The following is a 19457-nucleotide window of genomic DNA, read 5'->3' on the forward strand; positions in this document are numbered from 1 at the left end:
AAATGATGAATTATATGAAAAGTAACTTGGGATCGGCCAGATGGAAGCTGTCACCTAATGCTTTTACTGTTATGGAAGAGCTGCCTAGAGGAAGAAATGTGAGCAGATCGTGGAAAACTTAAACCAGAGTCAAACTCGACAGTCTTGATAAATGGCAATACAACATGTCCCTTGGATACTAAGCCCTGTAAATAAATAAGAATACAAACATGCTACAATTCACACGCATGTCTAAAGTGTATGTGTGTGCCTCTGCCATACTCTTGCTCAGCCTTATTTGTGAGTTCATGTTTAAAATAATCAGAGGAATTAGCTAAGTTGTCTGGGCAATCACTTGAACAGTTCAGTGCTTGTCATGACTTAGTTGAAACCTCAATTGTTTATCTCTGTGTGCTTCCTTAAGACAGCAAGAAAGACTGCTATGTTCATGCCTGCTTTAGATTTATCACCTTGGGGGGCTTAGACTAGGCAACTTCTCTGCCAGATCATCAGTTTCCCGAGGAAAGAAAAGCATTCCCATTTTAATATTCCTCTAAGCTCTGAAAATGTCTTCTGGATAGTTATGGACCAGATGACCCAATTGTGTCTTGTTGAGTGACCCCAGATTTTATAAGCCAGTTGATGAAAAGTTTCTTCTTAAGGTAAATGTTGTTTGGATTTATAGGACACTTGCTTTAAGGCAATGCTTGTGACTTTTGAACTTAGAGTCTCTCCTAGAAAGAGATGGCTGTGTATACCTTGGTTTACGGTTTATCATCTAATTCTCTCTCTTGAGGGTAGTAGTCCCACACGTTGGGAGGTAATTTCTAAAAATGATGAATTATATGAAAACTACATTTCCTTTGGTGACCTGACTCTGCCATTTTTAGCTATGCATTTCAGATAGGACTGAGTGAGTAAGTGAGTGCATGCTCAGTCGTGCCTGACTCTTTGCGACCCCATGGACTGTAACCCACCAGGCTCCTTTGTCTGTGGAATTTTCCAAGCAAGAATACTGGAGTGAGTTGCCATTTACTCCTCCAGGGGCTCTTCCCAACCCAGGGACTGAATCCGTGTCTTCTGTGTCTCCCTCATTGTAGGTAGACTCTTTACCGCATAGTCGAAGAAGACCCCAGGTAGGACTGACTCACCTCCAACCCTTATAGGTGGACTTTGACTGGTGGATGCTAATCTGTGAAGCCCAGAGACATGCTTGGTTTAGAAATGGTCACATGATACAGTTTAAGCCAATGAAATGCAAGGAGGTGTAGGCTGAAGTTCTGGGAATGAAGCTTCCTCACATTTTAAGGAGCTCTAATGCCAGGTGGTGCAGAGCTGAAGAATCCACCTGCCAATGCAGGAGACAAAAGAGAAGTGTGTTCAATCCCTGGGTCAGGAAGATCCCATGGAGTAGGAAACAGCAACCCACTGCAGTACTCTTGCCTGGAAAATTCCATGGACAGAGGAGCCTGTTAGGCTACAGTCCATGGGATAGCAGAGAGTCAGATGTGACTGAGGGCAATGAGAGTGAAGGTCTTTCTACCCCCATTGTAAATAAACATGCAGACCTAGAGCAGTTAGCTGCAATCCTATATCCATCAGAGTCTAAAATGATAGCAAAATGGTGGAAGGCAGGGTGAAGAAACAGAAAACAGACCTTTGGCATAATATTGAGCCAGCAGCCACAGAATCCCTGCCCCTACATCTGACTTTCGGATAGGACCATCAGTACTGTGCTAGGCCCAGACGTTCAGTCGTGTCTGACTCTTTGCGACTCCGTGGACTGTAGCCCACCAGGCTCCTCTGTCTGTGGTATTTTGAAGGCAAGAAGACTAGAGTAGGTAGCCATTTCTTTCTCCAGGGGATCTTCCTAACCCAGGGATTGAACCCAAGTCTCTTGCACCTCCTGCATTGGCAGGTGGATTCTTTACCAACTAGCATCACCTGGGATTAGAGCTCCTTAAAATGTGAGAAAGCTTCATTCCCCAAAACTCAGTGTACACCTCCTGGGACCATCAGTAAATTCCCTTAATTATCTAAATGAGTTTGATTGATTCAACTATATCCAACAAACTGAGTTCAGTGATGAAAACTGTTTCAAATCTGAATATCCTTTCGTGCTTATCAAACTCCATTACCCCAAATATCTCTGCTGTTAGGAAAGATATTTATTTCATGGACAGATCGCTGGCACTTTGGGATCAAACAGAGCCCTGTTTTTCTTTGTGTATAGAAGGTGATTCTTAGCTAGATAATAAAAAATAGTAATAATAATAAAAAGTTTATGAAATACCACTACTTATTCCAGATAAACCTATGTGACTCAAACATAGGTTTAGGCAAAAGAGTGGTTCGATTACTGGTAATTGTCTAGAAATGTACATAAAATAGGCTTATTTCTGATTTGAGTATTAGGGGACTAAATAAGATGACTTATTATTCCAAAAGACAACTTCCTTAAGACTTTACTTTATAATCCCATGGAACATCAGATCAGGGTTTCCAAATCTAAAAACTGCGCATGTAGCATTTTCATATGTATAGTATGCCTGTTTTTGTTTTTTTTTTTTTAACATACATAATATAAGAAAGCAATGCTTTGTGGTCTGAGTTCTGGGGCAGACAGCATGGGTTTGAATCCCGGCTGTGACACCTGTGGCAAAACTCTTTTGTGTGAACTCAGATTTTTCTCTCTCTGTGCTTCTGTTTCCTCCTTTGTAAAAATAAGGATAATAGAATTCCTTATCTCAAAGTATCTTTGGGAGGATTAAACCAATCATCACTGCAAATCTTTAGAACAATGCCTAAAAACAGTGTAAGCATTCCATCGGTATAGTTATTCTTAGTGATACTTCACAAAATACCCAAGTTAAGTAATGGATACTTATCTTAAATGATCTGTTCTGCATATCCTAACAGAAGTATGGGTGCTGTGCTAGGAATTATATATATATATATATATATATATATATATACATATATATATACACACACACAATTCCTATATATATATAGACATTGTATTTTACAATGCATTACATACTCTCAACAGCCACATGCCAGGATGTTATGATTCCTTTTTTTCACAAGAAGGAACAGCTGGGTCTTAAAGAGGTTAAAGCGCAAAGATGATAAAGGACAAAAACAGGACTGGGACCACTTTCTCTCTGAAAGTGTAAACCTCACGTGTTCCGTTTATTTGCTTTTCTATGACCTGATGTTCTCTGCATTTCTTTTGGTTTGGCATAAACCTGTCTTATTTAGTCTGCTCCCAAGAAGAAATCCTCTTCTGCCTCTTTCTCCTTTCTCCTCCTCTAGTCCCATTGTTTGCAAAAACATGGAGGGGGATTGTTCCTATGGTGTCAAATTTCCATACAAAGCACTAGGCTAATCAATTGTTTGCCTCAATCAGATGATCACCTAACAAAAAATGAGAAGGTAATTCAAAATCAATTAAGGATTCCTTATTGCCTTCAGGGTAAAGTTCACTGATTCATTCAGCCTTTAAACAAAGATGTACCAATGTTCTAAGCACTGCATCCTAAACTGCTTCAGTGGTGTCCAACTCTTTGTGACCCTATGGGCTATAGCCCATCCGCCTCCTCTGTCCATGGGATTCTCCAGGCAAGAGTACTGGAGTGGGCTGCCATTTCCTACTCCAGGAATCTTGCCGGCCTATGGGTCAAACTCACATCTCTTATGTCTCCTGCTTTGGCAGGCAGGTTCTTTTACCACTAGTGCCTCCTGGGAAGAACTGCTACTTCAAATTACTAAGGAATCTACAAGGCTGTCAAGATTTGCCTTTCCTATGTTTTTCCAACCTCAGCTCTTGCCACATCCAACCTTACACAGCAATCTTCATCCACTCTGCTGTTTCCTGTAAGTTCCATGCTCTTACTAATCCGCAGGTCTATGTGTGCTGTGACCTCTGACTGAAGCGGGCTTCCCCAGAGGCTCAGCAGTGAAGAACTTGCCAGCCAATGCAGGAGATGCAGGTTTGATACCTGGATCAGGAGGATCCCCTGGAGAAGGAAATGGTAACCCACTCCAGTATTCTTGCCTGGGAAATCCCACGGACAGGAGAGCTTGGCGGGCTACAGTCCCTGGGGTCACAAAAGAGTCGCATACAACTCTGCGGCTAAACAACAACAATTGGCTGAAATGCATCCCCTAAACCCATGTCCACTTTGTCTGCTTGATGTTTATTTATCCTTCAGGCCTCAGCTCAGGCAGCTCATCCTCTGTGCTCCCCCTCCCCGAAGAATAGAAGCCTTGCTTTGTGGTCTAGCCCTGCTTCTGCACTGCCACGCCATCAGACATGACCTATTGAAATTTCTTGTCTCCTTATGTAATCCTCTCTTGAAAGATAGCATTCATAAGAGAATGATGATGCTTAATTCACATCTAAATCATTAGCTCTTAGTGCTTCATATACAGTGTAAACACAATAAATACTTGATTGGTGAGTGAATCAGATATGTGTTCACTGAACCAGCGAAAGTGGAATTGGGAGGAAAGGCAGATGCTATCGTAGTTACCATTTCCTCAAGTCACAGAAGCCAGAAGAAGTCTAAAAGTTAGCAAGTTTCAAGGGGTCCCAGTTATCAATTCAGTTAAGAATCCCTGTTGCTGGAGTGCTTGACTGAATGATACCATAATTCTCCTGTCTGCTCAATCACAAACTCAAGAAAAGACTTGGCTTACTTACTAAAGGGAAAGAGATCTGTCTCTCTGACAAGATTCCACACCAGTGAAGAAAGTGGAAATTTAGGGGGAAAATAGTCCTCAGGGAGATGAATTGGAAGAATGAGTAGTTTTCCCAGAACCCCTTAAATTGTATAATATTTTTAAAGGTCTCTGTTGAAAACAACACCTCTCTAAACTAAATGTTTTAGCAAAGTCACACATCCAAAACCAAACTAAACTCTACCTACATCACAAAATTTCATTTTCTTCTGGCTTTGGTGAATTATATCAACAAAATTTAGTTGCACATTTACTATATACCCAAGACAAAAGGATGACTAGGCAGAGCATAGAGATATTTAAGATGGTAAAAAAAAACTGCTCTGCATAATTGTATAATGATAGATAACTAGCATTATAAATTTGTCCAGATTTATAGAATGTGCAAGTCCAAGCTGCGCAGTGCTTAGTCACTCAGTCATGTCCAACTCTTTGCGACCCCGTGGACTGTAGCCCGCCAGGCTTCTCTGTCCATGGGATTCTCCAGGCAAGAACACTAGAGAAATGGGTTGCCATTTCCTCCTCCAGGGATCTTCCTGACCCGGGGATCAAACCTGGTTCTCCTGCATTGGCAGGCGGATCCTTTATCACTAAGCCACCTGGAAGCCCCTACACGCCCAAGAATGAACCCTAATGTAAACTATGGACTTTGCATGATTATGATGTGATGATATATGGTCATCAGTTGTAATAAATGTACCACTTTGACGGGGGATGTTGATGATAGAGGAGACAATGGATGTATGATGTTAGGGAATATATGAGAACTCTCTGTACCTTTCTCTTAAACTGAAACTACTCTAAGAAAATAAAGTCTTAATTTTAAAAAAAAGTTCAAATTCATGAATCCTGCCAAAAGTGTACAGGAAGATAGCTCTGTATGAGAAAGGATCATCTTTTCTTTTTCTCTGCTGTAATTTCAGCTCCCGGTACTGTCTTGTCATATGACAGGCACGCCGCACATCTTCCTTGAATAAATAGGAAATGCCTCATCACTTCATGATCTTTATTTTCATCCCAGCCAATGCCATGGCCTCATTCACTGGGAATGTACAGTGTCTACAATGTCTTATCATGGGAGTTAAGAAGGTTAAGATTTTATTTAAAAAAAAAAGAAAAGTAAAAAAACCTCAAGAGTACATAGAAGTGAACTTTTAGAGGAAAATGAAAAGAAGAAAACAGAAGATCACACTGGTGTCCATACATTGAGAACATCTGGTTAAGAAGACTTGTCAAATTTTGAAAAAAAAAAAAAAATCTCTAATTCTAGAAAGCTGTAGGTTTGGAGACAATCTGGAGAAGTGTCTAAATCTTATTTTTTTCTATGGAAAATGTAGAATGTAGATGCATGTCTTTCTGCAAACATAACCATAGTGAAATTGTTGGTTTTTTTGTTTTTTTTTTTAATAAATGAGAGGGAGGAAGGGAGGAGGGAAGAAAGGACATGGTTCTTATTCCCCAAATGCAAAGCACGCTTTATTTTGCTCCCAAAGCTCTAGTGAGTCCAAAGTTACCACTGAGGGAATGCATCTGTCAGAAATTCCTTCAACCAAATCCAAGTCTGGAAATTCAGCCACCTCCATTCCTTCAGGGATTTACAAAGCCCCACTATTTCAGCAAAGTATCCTTCCACAAACAGGCAAGCCTGTTCCTACCATTTCTAAGAAAAGCTGTTCTTTGAAACTGGAGACTGAAGAGTAGCCTCTGCCCTCATATCATAAAACTAACACCTCAGGCCCTGACAAGGAAGGACCGAGTTTTATGGGTAGATGAGTAATGAAATTGCTTTATCTATCCAAAACGGTAATTGTCTGCTCAACTGGTGAATGGAGAAGCCTGCTGACATGGAGGCTCCAGAGAGACAGTCCTTGAACCCCAGCCAGCCTTTCTAGTCTAAGGAAGTGTTTCTGACCAATCTTCCCCCTCACATGGCACAGTCACACAGATAAGAAATAAATCTTGGTTGCAAGGAGGGAGGGAGCAAACATGATTTACATCCTTTGGGATGTGTGATGGGTGTCCTGGTACTGCTTGGAGGGGCACCTTCCTTCCTTCCTCCAGCAAGGGATACTGGAGCGCTGATGTGGATCAAGTTATAGCAAATGCTGCAGCCTGTATTGGATACTGTATGTGTGCCATCTTATTCACACTCCGCAAAACAATGAGAGAGATAGCTTCCACCCCATCTGACAGGGCTTTGAAACCCAGCGAGGGATTTGTTTGCAGTCACAGAGGAAGTCCACGGTAGAGCTTGGATTTGGACTGAGATTTGGCTTCAAAACCCAAACCCTGGGGCTTCCCTGCTTGTCCAGTGGTTGGGAGTCCACCTGCCAGTGCAGTGGACACGGGTTCCATCCCTTGTCCCAGAGAATTCCATGTGCTTTAGGGCAACTCAGCCCATGTGCCACAACTACTGAGCCTGCGAGCCCTGGAACCCACACTCGCAACAAGAGAAACCACCGCAATGAGAAGTGCATGCGCAGCAACTACAGATGAGCCCTCACTCACTGCAAGTAGAGAAAGCTGGTGCAGAGCAGCGGAGACCCAGCATGAACGAAAAGAAATAAATAAATACCCATACCCTTCCTGACACACTTCACTACAAGGTGAAAATAAAGCGAAAAGCAAGAGTCTGAAGCTAGCTTTGCTGTTTTTCAGTTGTTAAGTCGTGTCCGACTCTGTGACCCCGTGGACTGCATCAATCAAGCTTCCCTGGCCTTCACCAACTCTCAGATCCTGCTGAAACCCATGTCCATTGAGTCAGTGATGCCATCCAACCATCTCATCCTCTGTCATTGCCTTCTCCTCCTGCCTTCAATCTTTCCCAACATCAGGTTTTTTTCCCAGTCGAGTCCGCTCTTCACATTAGAAACTATACTTTTAGTGGCAAGGTCAGGCAAACAGGGATTATAAACATGGGTTCCAGTCCTGGCTTTACCAGTAGCATACACTGGGCCAGTGCTGCACTTCCCTGAGTCTCAGATTCCTACCGTGAAGCAGGTGACAGTTGGGTTGACCTGGCGTCTACTGACTGCAGGGCCTGACGTCTGCTCTGTGTTTAATAAAAGGCAGTCTTAGAAGAGGGCTTCCCTGGTGGCTTAGCTGGTAAGGAATCAATCTGCAACATGGGAGACCTGGGTTCGACCCCTGGGTTGGGAAGAACCCCTGGCGAAGGGAAAGGCTACCCACTCCCATATTCTGGCCTATAGAGTTCCATGGACTGTATGATCCACGGGATTGCAAAGAGTTGGACATGACTGAGCGACTTTCACTTTCACTTTCTTAGAAGAGGGCATTGTCTTTTTTTATTTTTACCCACATTCTTCAGTAGCACAGAGCTTGGCCCCAGTGTTAGAACCCAGTGAGTGTATGTTCCCAAAATGAATGAAATGTTCAATACTCTTCCAAGTGTGTTTTGCTGTCAATATGTGTTTGTTACCACCTATAGTAAGGAATTCAAACTTCCAAGGCAGGCGTGAAAACCACTTCGCAATTTAGCCCATGCCTCCATCTTCAAACTATCCTGGCCAGGCTATTTTCCCTGAACCAGCCCTGTGATCCAGGCAAACCCATCTATTTGCAATTGCTGAACAGTTTGTGCTATTTCCTCCCTTCTTTTCTCTTTCCTCTGCTCACTGGGCACCCTCCGTCTGCATTTCCTTTCCTCCATCTGCATTTCCTTCACTGTAATCACACCTTAGCTCTTGTTCACCTGATAAAAGGCTTCCTACCTTGGGGGGCTCTCACCAAGTTTCCTCTCCTTCTATAAACGTTTCTTGAATGTTTCCTATCCTCTGACAAAATTAACTAACTCTACCTTCCCCACTTACTCCCCCACAATACACTTCAATTACCTTATTTTTTCCCCCTTTTTCAAAGTACACATTGAACATTTGTTTTACTTTTGCAGAGTAACAGTGCTAGACAGTTGCTATCATAGTGGCTTAATTTAGATAAAAATAACCAGGAGGCATCCATGGGATTAATTGTATAGCATCCCTGTATCACCGTATCAGAATTAACAATGACTCACCAAATTATTTAGTCATCATTTGCTAGAAAGAATTGATCTAATCACACAATTGCCTTATTTTTTTTAATTATTCATTTATTTGGCCGTGTTGTGCCTTAGTTGTGGCAAGTGGGGCCTTCTAATTGCATCATGGGCTTAGTTGCCTGAAGCATGTGGGATCTTAGCTTTCCAACCAGGGACTGAACCCGCATCCTCTGCATTGCAGGGCAGATTCTTAACCACTGGACCATGAGGGAAGCCCTCAATTACCTTATTTTTTTAAGCACTACTTTCCCCCCATATGACCATGAATGCTTTTAGAGCAACGAAGAGAAGTGAAGTGAAAGTCACTCAGTCATGTTCGACTCTTGGCACAATAGCCACGTGCTAATTTTCTTTCATTGTCTCGATAGACACGAGTCTGAGCAAACTCCAGGAGATAGAGAAGGACAGGGAAGCTGGTGTGTTGCAGATCCTGGGGTCAAAAAGGGTCGGACACCACTTAGCCACTGAACAACAATAATAATTTTCTTTGTATCCAGAGACCCACACAGGGTTTAAAATGCAGTAAAAACTTGGGCGGAGGAGCCTGTGGGCCACAGTCCATGGGGTCACAAAAGAGTCAGACTCGACTTAGGGACTAAACAACAGCAACTCAATAAAAGAATCTAACTCACTTGCTTATACATACTTTTATTGTTGTTTAGTTGCTAAGTCATGTCTGACTCTTTTGCGACCCCATGCGCTGTGGTCTGCTGGGCTCCTCTGTTGATGGGATCTCCAGGCAAGAATACTAGAGTGGGTTGGCATGCCCTTCTCCAGGGGATCTTCTTGACCCAGGGATGGAACTCATGTCTCCCGCATTGGCAGGTAGATTCTTTACCACTGAACCACTGGGGAAGTGTTACATGTCAAGGACTATTCAGGGGCTGGGGAACCAAGGGCAACCCATGCCAGGCATGTGCCTTGCCTTCACGTGGTTGTAAATCACTCAAAAATGCCTGATTAGAATTATGTCAGGTACCAAAAAGAGGAGATGGAAGCCTTTAAGAGAAGCCCAGTGAGGGAAGAAAGCAAAGTGAACCCCTCCTGAGAAAGTAATTTGTGAAGTAAAGTACAAGTAAAAGTCAACAGGAAGCTGGGAATAAAAGAGAGGATGAACGAGTAAGGTTTCCAGGTGCCCACGGGCGTGTGCTTTCTCATAATGTAGCCCGAGATCCTGAGTCTCAGTTTCTCCACCAGCACCACTGGGGATCAGTCCCTGTCTCAAGGTGTGGCTTTTTGAGGATAAATGAGAAAATGTACTTTATATACTGTGCACAGTCCTTGGCATGGAATTTCTGCTTTATAAATGCAGTGCCCCTAATCACTCCCTCAATAATGGCAGGACAGGACTTCCCTGGTGGTCTGGTAACTAAGACTCCATACTCCCAAAGCGGGGGGCCCAGGTTCTTTCTCTGGTCAAGGAGCTAGACCACACATTGCCTAACAGAGAGGTCATCTGAAGGATCCTGCATGCTGCAGTGAAGACCCAGTGCAGCCAGATAGATAAATATTTTAAAAATAATGACAATAAAAATTAAAAAAAAATAATGGCAGGAGACACATGGCTACTTGATAGGAGAGCCCAAGGCACTGGATCATATTTAGACATCACAGGCTCAATTCTCCCTCCAAGTTTTGGGGACAGTTGACCTCTTTCTGAGTACCCTCTCTGGATTTATTGTGTTTGTTTATTTATTTATTGGCTTGAGATTCAGGAAGTCTACGTCTTGGCCTTTAGTTCCCTGCTCGGCCTACAGATAAATGCAGAAGTTGAACCTGATGATTGATAATGCTGTTTTCATATAAACATCTCTTTTTCTTTCTTTCTTTCCTTTCCTTCCTGCTTCTCCTTTCTTTCCTTTCTCCGACCGTCCTTCCTTCCTTCCCTCTTTTCCACCTTCATTACTTCCTCTTTGGTATTAATGCTATGTCCAACCATTTCTGCCAGGGGCCAGCTGCTGGGCTAGGTATTGGACATACAGACAGGAGCAAGGCAGATATTTCCTAACCTTCGTGGAGCTCACAGTTATGGAACATAGCTGTGGAATGGCAATTGGAATAACCACAGTGAAAAACATCAGGTTACTATGGGAACATGTGACAGGAATCCAACTAGTCTAAGGGTCAGGGAGGTTATGTTCTACCTATATCCTAAGGATGAGTAAGAGTTAACCAGGAGAAGAGTTGGGGGCAAACCTCTCCAGAATGAAGGAACAACATTTGCAAAGACCTTGAGATAAGAGGGACTGAAACATGGTGGTCAGCCTGGCTGGAGAAGATAAAAGCAGACCAGAGAGAGACTAGAGACAGCCAGGGGCTTGTTCATGCCAGGCCTACTTGGTCACATGAGGCAACTTGAATTTTATCCCAAGAGCAATGGGAGTGGCAGCTGCAGGGATCTTTCCATCTCGTCCTTTCAGCCATGCTTTTATTTCTCTAAACCTACAGCAATAATTCATGGAAACCATTTCCTTCTTTTTCCTCTCCTCCCCGACTCATGCCTAGAGAGTTCCACCCTATATGCCTCCCCTAGGCTCCATCAACAGGGCCTGACTGTAAGGAGTTGGGCTTGGAAAGTCGTTTTTGGATCCTGAGGTTACAGCTGGTGCTGTGCACCTCATCACTGACCCAAATAAGGAATCAACCAGGAATTACTGGGTGAAGTCCATGCACTAGCTGTGCCCCAGCAGTTCATTCACAGTGGGAGCACTGCCCCCCAACCCCGCCCCAAAGCAATTGTGCCCAAAAAACCGCTGAGTCAATGGCTCCATTCATGCATGGCTCTCAGCTCTCCTTTCCCCCAGAGACACATGGCAGGATATCCATACATGCAGCTGTCAGTGGAAAGCCGTGGAACGGGTGGGGTGGGTGGAAAATATCTTTCTCTTTGCAAATTTATGGAAAGCAAATATTGCAGTTCTCCTCCCTCGCAATGCTAAATATAACAGGTCACAGATCCTCCTTTTTCAATGTACAACGGACATTGATTTTTTTTTTTCATAAAGAAGGAATAGCGAAAACACAGGAGACGGGCAAATCTGCTACAGTCATTGAGTATGGATTCAAAGGCCAATTCTTTCTAGCTAGACCCAAAAACCACCTATGTAAAGGATGGCTGGCACGCAATCTCCACTCAGAACTGAATATTAACAAGGACATGTTCACGGTCAGCACATTCCTCCCAGGACTCTAAGTCGCCCACCCCCAAAGTGTATTCCTTTTCCTCTTCTTCTTGCAAAGCAAGGCCATTTCCTTGTAAAAGTCTCTAGTCTCGATCCCTCCAGACATGATGGGGCTACTTAATATTAAGGAGATAAAAACACAATTTTAGTAAAGATTAGTACCTTGAGTTCACTCCAGGATTTCTCTGTCTTTCAATATTATTGACAAGTTGAAACAAGTGGATGCTGTGGGCTCGTCCTGTGCATTTTAGGGCAGTTAGTGGTGTCTCTTTTCATATCTTTTTGCCTTTTCATACTGTTCATGGGGTTATCAAGGCAAGAATGCTGGAATGATTTCCCATTCCCTTCTCCAGTGGACCACGTTTCGTTAGAACTCTCCACAATGACCCACCCATCTTGGGTGGCCCTACACAGCATGGCTCACAGTTTCATTGAGTTAGACAAGGCTGTGATCATGTGATCCATTATTTTGATAACAAAGGTCTGTATAGTCAAAGGTATGGCTTTTCCAGTAGTCATGTACAGATGTAAGAATTGGATCATAAAGAAAGCTGAGTGCCGAAGAACTGAGGCTTTTGAACTGTGTTGCTGGAGAAGACTCTTGGGACTCCCTTGGATTGCAAGGGGATCAAACAAGTCAATCCTAAAGGATATCAATCTTGAATATTCATTGGAAGGACTGATGCTGAAGCTGAAGCTCCAGTACTTTGCCACCTGACGCAAAGAGGGGACTCAGAAAAGACCCTGATGCTGAGAAAGATTGAAGGCAGGAGGAGAAGAGGACAACAGAGGATGAGATGGTTGGATGGCATCACCACCTCAAAGGACATGAGTTTGAGCAAACTCCAGGAGATGGTGAAGGACAGGGAAGCCTGATGTGCTGCAGTCCATGGGGTCACAAAGAGTCGAGCATGAACAACAACTGAGTGAAAACAAGTGGTGTCTCCGGCCTCTGCCCAGTAAATGAAACCATCACTCCTTTCCCCTCCCCGCCAAGCAACTATGTCAACCATGGATGTCTCCAAACATTCTCAGTGTCTTCTGAGGGACAAACCTGCCCTAGGTAGAAGACCACAGAGCTGTTCTCAGTCTGAAAGTGGTAGCATCATCTCCTCACACCTCCGATGCATATAAAAAACCTATATATAAATATACAAATACATGTATAAAAACCCCAATGGAAACATAGTTCTAAGTCACACCACTGAAACATTCCCTCGAGTTTTAACCTTCTAATGAAATCTAGTAGTCTTATATTCTCTTCAATCACTCTTAGACACTAGAGACTTTTGGGGTTTTGGCTTGTGTGTTTTAGACATTTTCTTTTAAATTCTTTCTGATTTGGGAAGCAGTATAACAGTGGCTAAGGCACGATAGACTTTATTGGAGACACTTGATTTTTTCATTCATAAATGTTTAATGGAGTACAGTTAATTTACAATCTTGTGTTAGTTTCAAGTGTGCAGTGAAGTATATCAGTTATATATACACACATATCCAGTCTTTCTTAGACTCGACTTCCATACAGGTCACCACAGAGTACTGAGTAGAGTTCCCTGTGCTAAACAGTAAGTTCTTATCAGTTATCTATTTTGCATCTATTTTGTATCAGTTTTCTATTTTGCATCTATTTTATATCAGTTATCTATTTTGCATCTATTTTGTATCAGTTATCTATTTTGCATATATTTTGTATATAGTAGTATGTATATGTCAATCCCAGCCTCCCAATTTATCTATCCCACCTCCCTTTCCCCCTTGGTAGCCATAAGCTTGTTTTCTACATCTATGATGCTACTTCCATTTTATGAATAGTTTCCTTTGTACCATTTTTCTTTAGATACCACATGTAAGCGATATCATAAGATATTTGCCTTTCTCTGTCTACCTTACTTCACTCAGTGTGATGAGCTCTAGGTCCATCCGTGTCACTACAAATGGCATTAATTCATTCTTTTTTATGTCTGAGTAATATTCCATAGTATATATGCTTAGACTTTAAAGCTGAAAGTAAGTGTGAATCTAACATTTGCAATTTAATGGCTATAAGACCCATAACAAGTGATTTAACATCCTCAAGCCTCGATTTTCTTAGTGACCATGAAAAGAATATTTACCTTTTAATATTATGTGAAGCCTTATCTAATATGATGCTGATAAAACACTTTTCAGAGTCTGAAAAGTAGGAACTACTTCATAAATGGAAGTTGTCACTTGCTGAAGTCATTAATATTCATCTCCATTGTTTAGCTGTCTCCCCTATCCACCCCTGCCTTTTTCAAGTCGTCTTCCTTCCCTGTTATTCTTTCTCTATTCACACATCTTCTTAAAATCAATCCATCTGTAAATTAAGAACATGCAAAATATTCCTTTATCATTCACATTCCCCCCTGAAGTCTGGCCTCTGCCTTTAAAAGTCTATAGAATGTCTCTAATTGCGTGTCATGGGATTATATCCACAGCAGAATGTTGAAAAGCAAATAAGCTCAGATGTATCAGGGATGGCTTAAAAGACCACTAAGGGAAAGGCAAGAAGTATGAACTGTTTAAATGACTCAAACGGAGCTATGGCCCTCAGGAAAACAAAACAGATATCACATCCCTGGGGACAAGGTCAAGATTTAATATAATCAGAATGATTTTAGAGACATATTAAACACCGTGGGAGGTGTAGATTAAGGAATTCAGAATAACCTAATGAGGAATCATCAACCTAACCAACCAACAAACATTCACTGATAAAGTCTAATTGCCTCTGGACATTTAAATTGCCTATAATATGGTGTTGCAGGCAAAGTGCTGTCTGTATCCCACAGTAGACAGACTTGTCCAGGAACCTAAGTTTAACTGGTATCATTAAAAGACAAGTTAAAGGATGGCAAATATTAGAAATTACTGAGGTGGTCTGCCTAGAGAAAAAAGTTTGTGACTATTTAAAGGAGATATGGCTATTGTAGAAAAAGACTCTCATACCTTCAAGTATTTAAGCTGGTTTAATGGCGTGTTATACACTGTTATACTTTGTTAACAGCAAAGAGCAGAAATGCCAAGAAGCTGTTTCCTGCTGCCTTACAAAGGATACCCGACTGCAATGCGAGAGTTCCTCTGGAGTGAGCTGTTTAAGGTTCTTTCCCAGCCATCAGAGTTTAATCAGAGACTGGCAAAGTCTTTATAGCAAGTATATTCTTTTTTATTTTATTTTTTTTTATTTGATGTACAGTTGATTTACAATGTTGTGCCAATCTCTGCTGTATAGCGAAGTGACTCAGGTATACACATAGTGAGGTTATTTTTTATATTCTTTTCCATTATGGTTTATCACGGGGTATTGAATCAGTCCCCAGTGCTATCCAGTAGGACCTTCTTTGTCCATCCTATATATAATAGTCTGCATCTGCTAATCCCAACCCAGTCCTTCCCTGTTGGCAACCTCAGGTCTGTTCTCAATGTCTCTGAGTCTCTCTTCTGCTTGAGAAATGGGTAGTGGGGTCATGGTGTAGGGGAAGCTTTCGAGTTAGTTCAATTTTCCCTGAAACCTGGACTCTGCTACTTACTAGTCATGTGGTATTGATTAAAGCGCTTCCCCTAGCTCAGCCCCAGTTTCCTAAACTGTAATAAGAGACTATGATACCTACTGCCTTGGGAGGGTTGAAAACATGATTAAATTAGTTCATGTTCATAAACCACTTAGCATGGTATGTGGAATGAAGCAGATGCTCCGTTGTTGATACTAGTTAATTTAATTAGAGGGGAATCTTGCATAGGGTAGGGCGAGGAAAATAGATGGAATTCAAATTGTAGTGAGCTTTGCACCCTCTAGGTACCCTTAAAATATAACCAAGAAGTTGAAAGACCAGGACTCCAAGTGGCATGGCTGGAGGGAAGCATTTTTTTTTTTCCCCCTGTTGCTCATATAGACATATACTGGATGCTAGCTCTTCTCTAGATATAATACTGAGTTGGCTCCATAGCTTGCCTGGTTGCTCTCCAATAATAAAAATACTCCCTGGACAGCCTCAGTTCAGCCATCAATATGTTCAGGGCTATGGAATTATCACAATTTTCACTTCCTTTGTAATTTGTTTCCTCCTTCCCCAGGTCAGGTCTACATCAGGTAGGGTGCTCATACTGCCATTCTGTTTTCCTTCTTTCCCCTCCTTGTGAGGCTGCCTCAGTTTCCTCCAGGATTGAAATGGAAAACTAAGGAGAGACAGAGGCCAGGAAAAGTCTTTCTTCACCAGTGGTGATGGAATCTGACATTAGTTTCCTCTGGGCATCATGGTGGGTAAATGCAGAGACTAGGTTCAGTGGATATTCAAAGTTGATCCTTCTTGTATATATGTGAGTTCTTTATAGATGGTCCACCATCACTTCTGGATATTTCTTGTTCAGTTCCATGCAATGGGGACATCTATAGCTTTTCCTTTGACCTCTGATAACTTCAGTGAGGGTCTTCCCTGGTAGCTCAGCTGGTAAAGAATCTGCCTGCAATGCAGGAGACCCTGGTTCAATACCTGGGTTGGGAAGATCCCCTGGAGAAGGGACAGGCCACCCACTCTAGTAGTCTTGGGCTTCCCTGGTGGCTCAGATGCTAAAGAATCTGCCTGCAATGCGGGAGACCTGGGTTTGATCCCTGGGTGGGGAAAGTCCCTGGAGGAGGGCATGGCAACCCACTCCAGCATTCTTGCCTGGAGAATCCCCGTGGACAGAAGTGCCTAGCAGGCTACAGTTCATGAGGTCGCAAAGAGTCAGACATGACTGAATGACTAAGCACGGCACAGCCTCAGTGAGACTCTTTATTGGGGTCTCAACACCCCTTCAGGATTCAATTGGGAGATTGGAATTGCAGAGTGTACATACATACTGCTATATTTAAAATAGAAAACTGATAAGAACCAACTGTATAACACAGAGAATTCTACTTAAAACTCTGTAATGACCTATGTGGAAAAATCTAAAAAAGAATGGATGTATACATATGCATAACTGATTCACTTTGCCAAATGCCTGAAACTATTGCAACATCGTAAATCAATGACGCTCTAATCATTTTTTTTTTTTTATGTAGTCCTTTTTGGAAAAACCCTTTTATGGATGACTCCCAGGGCCTTCCTTTCTGGTGACCCGTATGGTCCATTAGAAGCTAACATTCTTTGCTCTGGTGAACTCCAGGAGAGCAGGTCATTCCCAATAAATTTGCCTGTCTTCATCTATCACCAGAACAGACACCAGACACAGTTTTCTCCACTGGTCTTTAAAAGGCTTGAGTCCATTATCAGCCCCAGCGTCTACAGATTCATCTCCTTCAACTGTTGATCTGAAGTGAGCCTGAAGTGAGTTAAAATGAGGTTTTGGCCTTCCCCCGTGAGCAACAGGCTACATCTCTAATAACTTTTTTCCAATGAAAATGCTTATCACAGTTTAAATCTTCACTTAGCACACTTTTATGCTTTTATATTGGGCTAGTGGTCACATAGCCTTTGACCTCAACCTTTACAAGTACTGCATGTGCCATCTAATACCAGACTGGCATATAGAAGTTGCCAGCACTATATATTCTGAAACTAACTTACAAAAGGTCCTATTTAAAAAAAAACATTAAAAAAATTATTTATTAATTTGACTGCTCCAGGTCTTAGTTGCGGTACATGGATCTTCAGTCTTCACCATGGCACACACAACCTTTAATTGTGGCATGCAAACTGCTAGTTGTGACATGTGAGATCTAGTTCTCTGGCCACAGATTGAAGCCAGGCTCCCTGCATTGGGAAGTTTCCGAGAGGTGCCATTTTAACATCTCAGTACAGAAAGCAACCTTGCAGAGAGTGTGAAAACCCGTGAGCCCATTATTAGAGCAATGGGAGTGTCTCAGGATCTTGGATCATCAGCTTTTATTTCTTTGTATCTGCAGACATAATCTCTTCTAAAACTTTTTTTTCCTCTCTCAAACTCATAACATATCAAAAGGATAACCATACACAGCAGGACCTCAAGTCAGTGTGTGTTGCCAATGTGTCCCTTGACACTGACAATGGGTTTTATGGTTAGAATACCTACTGTTCTTTTCTCCAGAGCTTAGGAAAGGGAATAGAGTATAGCAAAGAGCAGAGGGACTTTAAAGTTAGGGAAACCATAGAGAACGAGCTATGGGGGGAAGGATAGGGGAGGGGTAGATTGGGCATTTGGGATTGACATATACATACCACTATATTTAAAATAGATAACCAACAAGGATCTACTGTATAGCACAGGGAATTCTGCTCAATTCCCTGTAATAATTCAAATGGGAAAAGAATTTGAAAAAGAATATATACATGTGTGTATGTAACTGTATCTATAGATACCTGTGTACATATAACTGTATCACTGTGCTGAACACCTGAAACCAGCACACGTCATAAATCAGCTATATTCCAGTATAAAATAGAATAATTTAGGGAAACCAAACGTTAAATTCTAGCTCTATCTCTTCCTTGCTGCCTGACTTGGAAATACGGTTTAAAGTTCATTCATACATTATTCATTCATCTGTTCTGTTCACAAACATTTATTAAATTCTACTATATGCCAAGCACACTGCCATATTCTGAAAGATGTTGAATAAACATAAGAAAACATAAGATCCAGATCTTTCAGAGAGCATGAACTCATCAGGGTAACAGATATTGGGATCTGGAGTCCAGTGATAGAACTCTGGAAAGAGAAATATAGTTCTCTTTAGTTACAGATTTCAGAAGACAGAAGCAGATTCCATCAAATGTGAGTCCTGAAGACTTTTGTGATAACCTTTGAAAAGGTAAAAATAGAAACTATTATATTTTGAATGCAAATGGTATAATAGTATCAGATGTAATAAGAGGTCTATAAAATACAAGAGTTGTTAAGCTCTGCAGAACTCATACTTGGAACAATTTTTTTTTTCCTACAACATTCTCCATTACTACTGATTATGACTTATTACTTTATTGAGTCAGCCTAAGGCACAGTACATGTTTCCCAATTTCCAACTTCCAATCTTATCTCTAATCTCTATTCCTTTTCTTTCTTTGTGTCCACAGATTTTTACGTCAATCTAACTCTAATTTGCATTATACTGTTTTATTAGCATGTATCCTTTAAGAAAAGAAAAAGTCATAGATAAATACACTTTTAAAAAAGAGTCGATGCCTGTGCCACATCTCAGTGAAATCCCATCCAATATAGGCCATTTAAAATATAAAGGATTACATTCCATTTTCTCAAATTCAACAGAAAGTAGAGCTCAAACTAACAGAATTACTGAACCTTAAATAAAAAATTTTCTGTAAAAATACTCCCCACATAACTGAATCATTTTGCTAGACACCTGAAATTAACACAACATTGTAAATCAACTATAAGTGAGTGAGTGAATGTCACTCAGTTCTGTTTGACTCTTTGCGATCCCTAGAACTACACAGTCCATGGAATTCCCCAGGCCAGAATACTGGAGTGGGTAGCCTTTCCTTTCTCTA

This window comes from Odocoileus virginianus, chromosome 31, assembly GCF_023699985.2.
Source record: "Odocoileus virginianus isolate 20LAN1187 ecotype Illinois chromosome 31, Ovbor_1.2, whole genome shotgun sequence".
In the NCBI taxonomy this organism is placed as follows: Eukaryota; Metazoa; Chordata; class Mammalia; order Artiodactyla; family Cervidae; genus Odocoileus; species Odocoileus virginianus.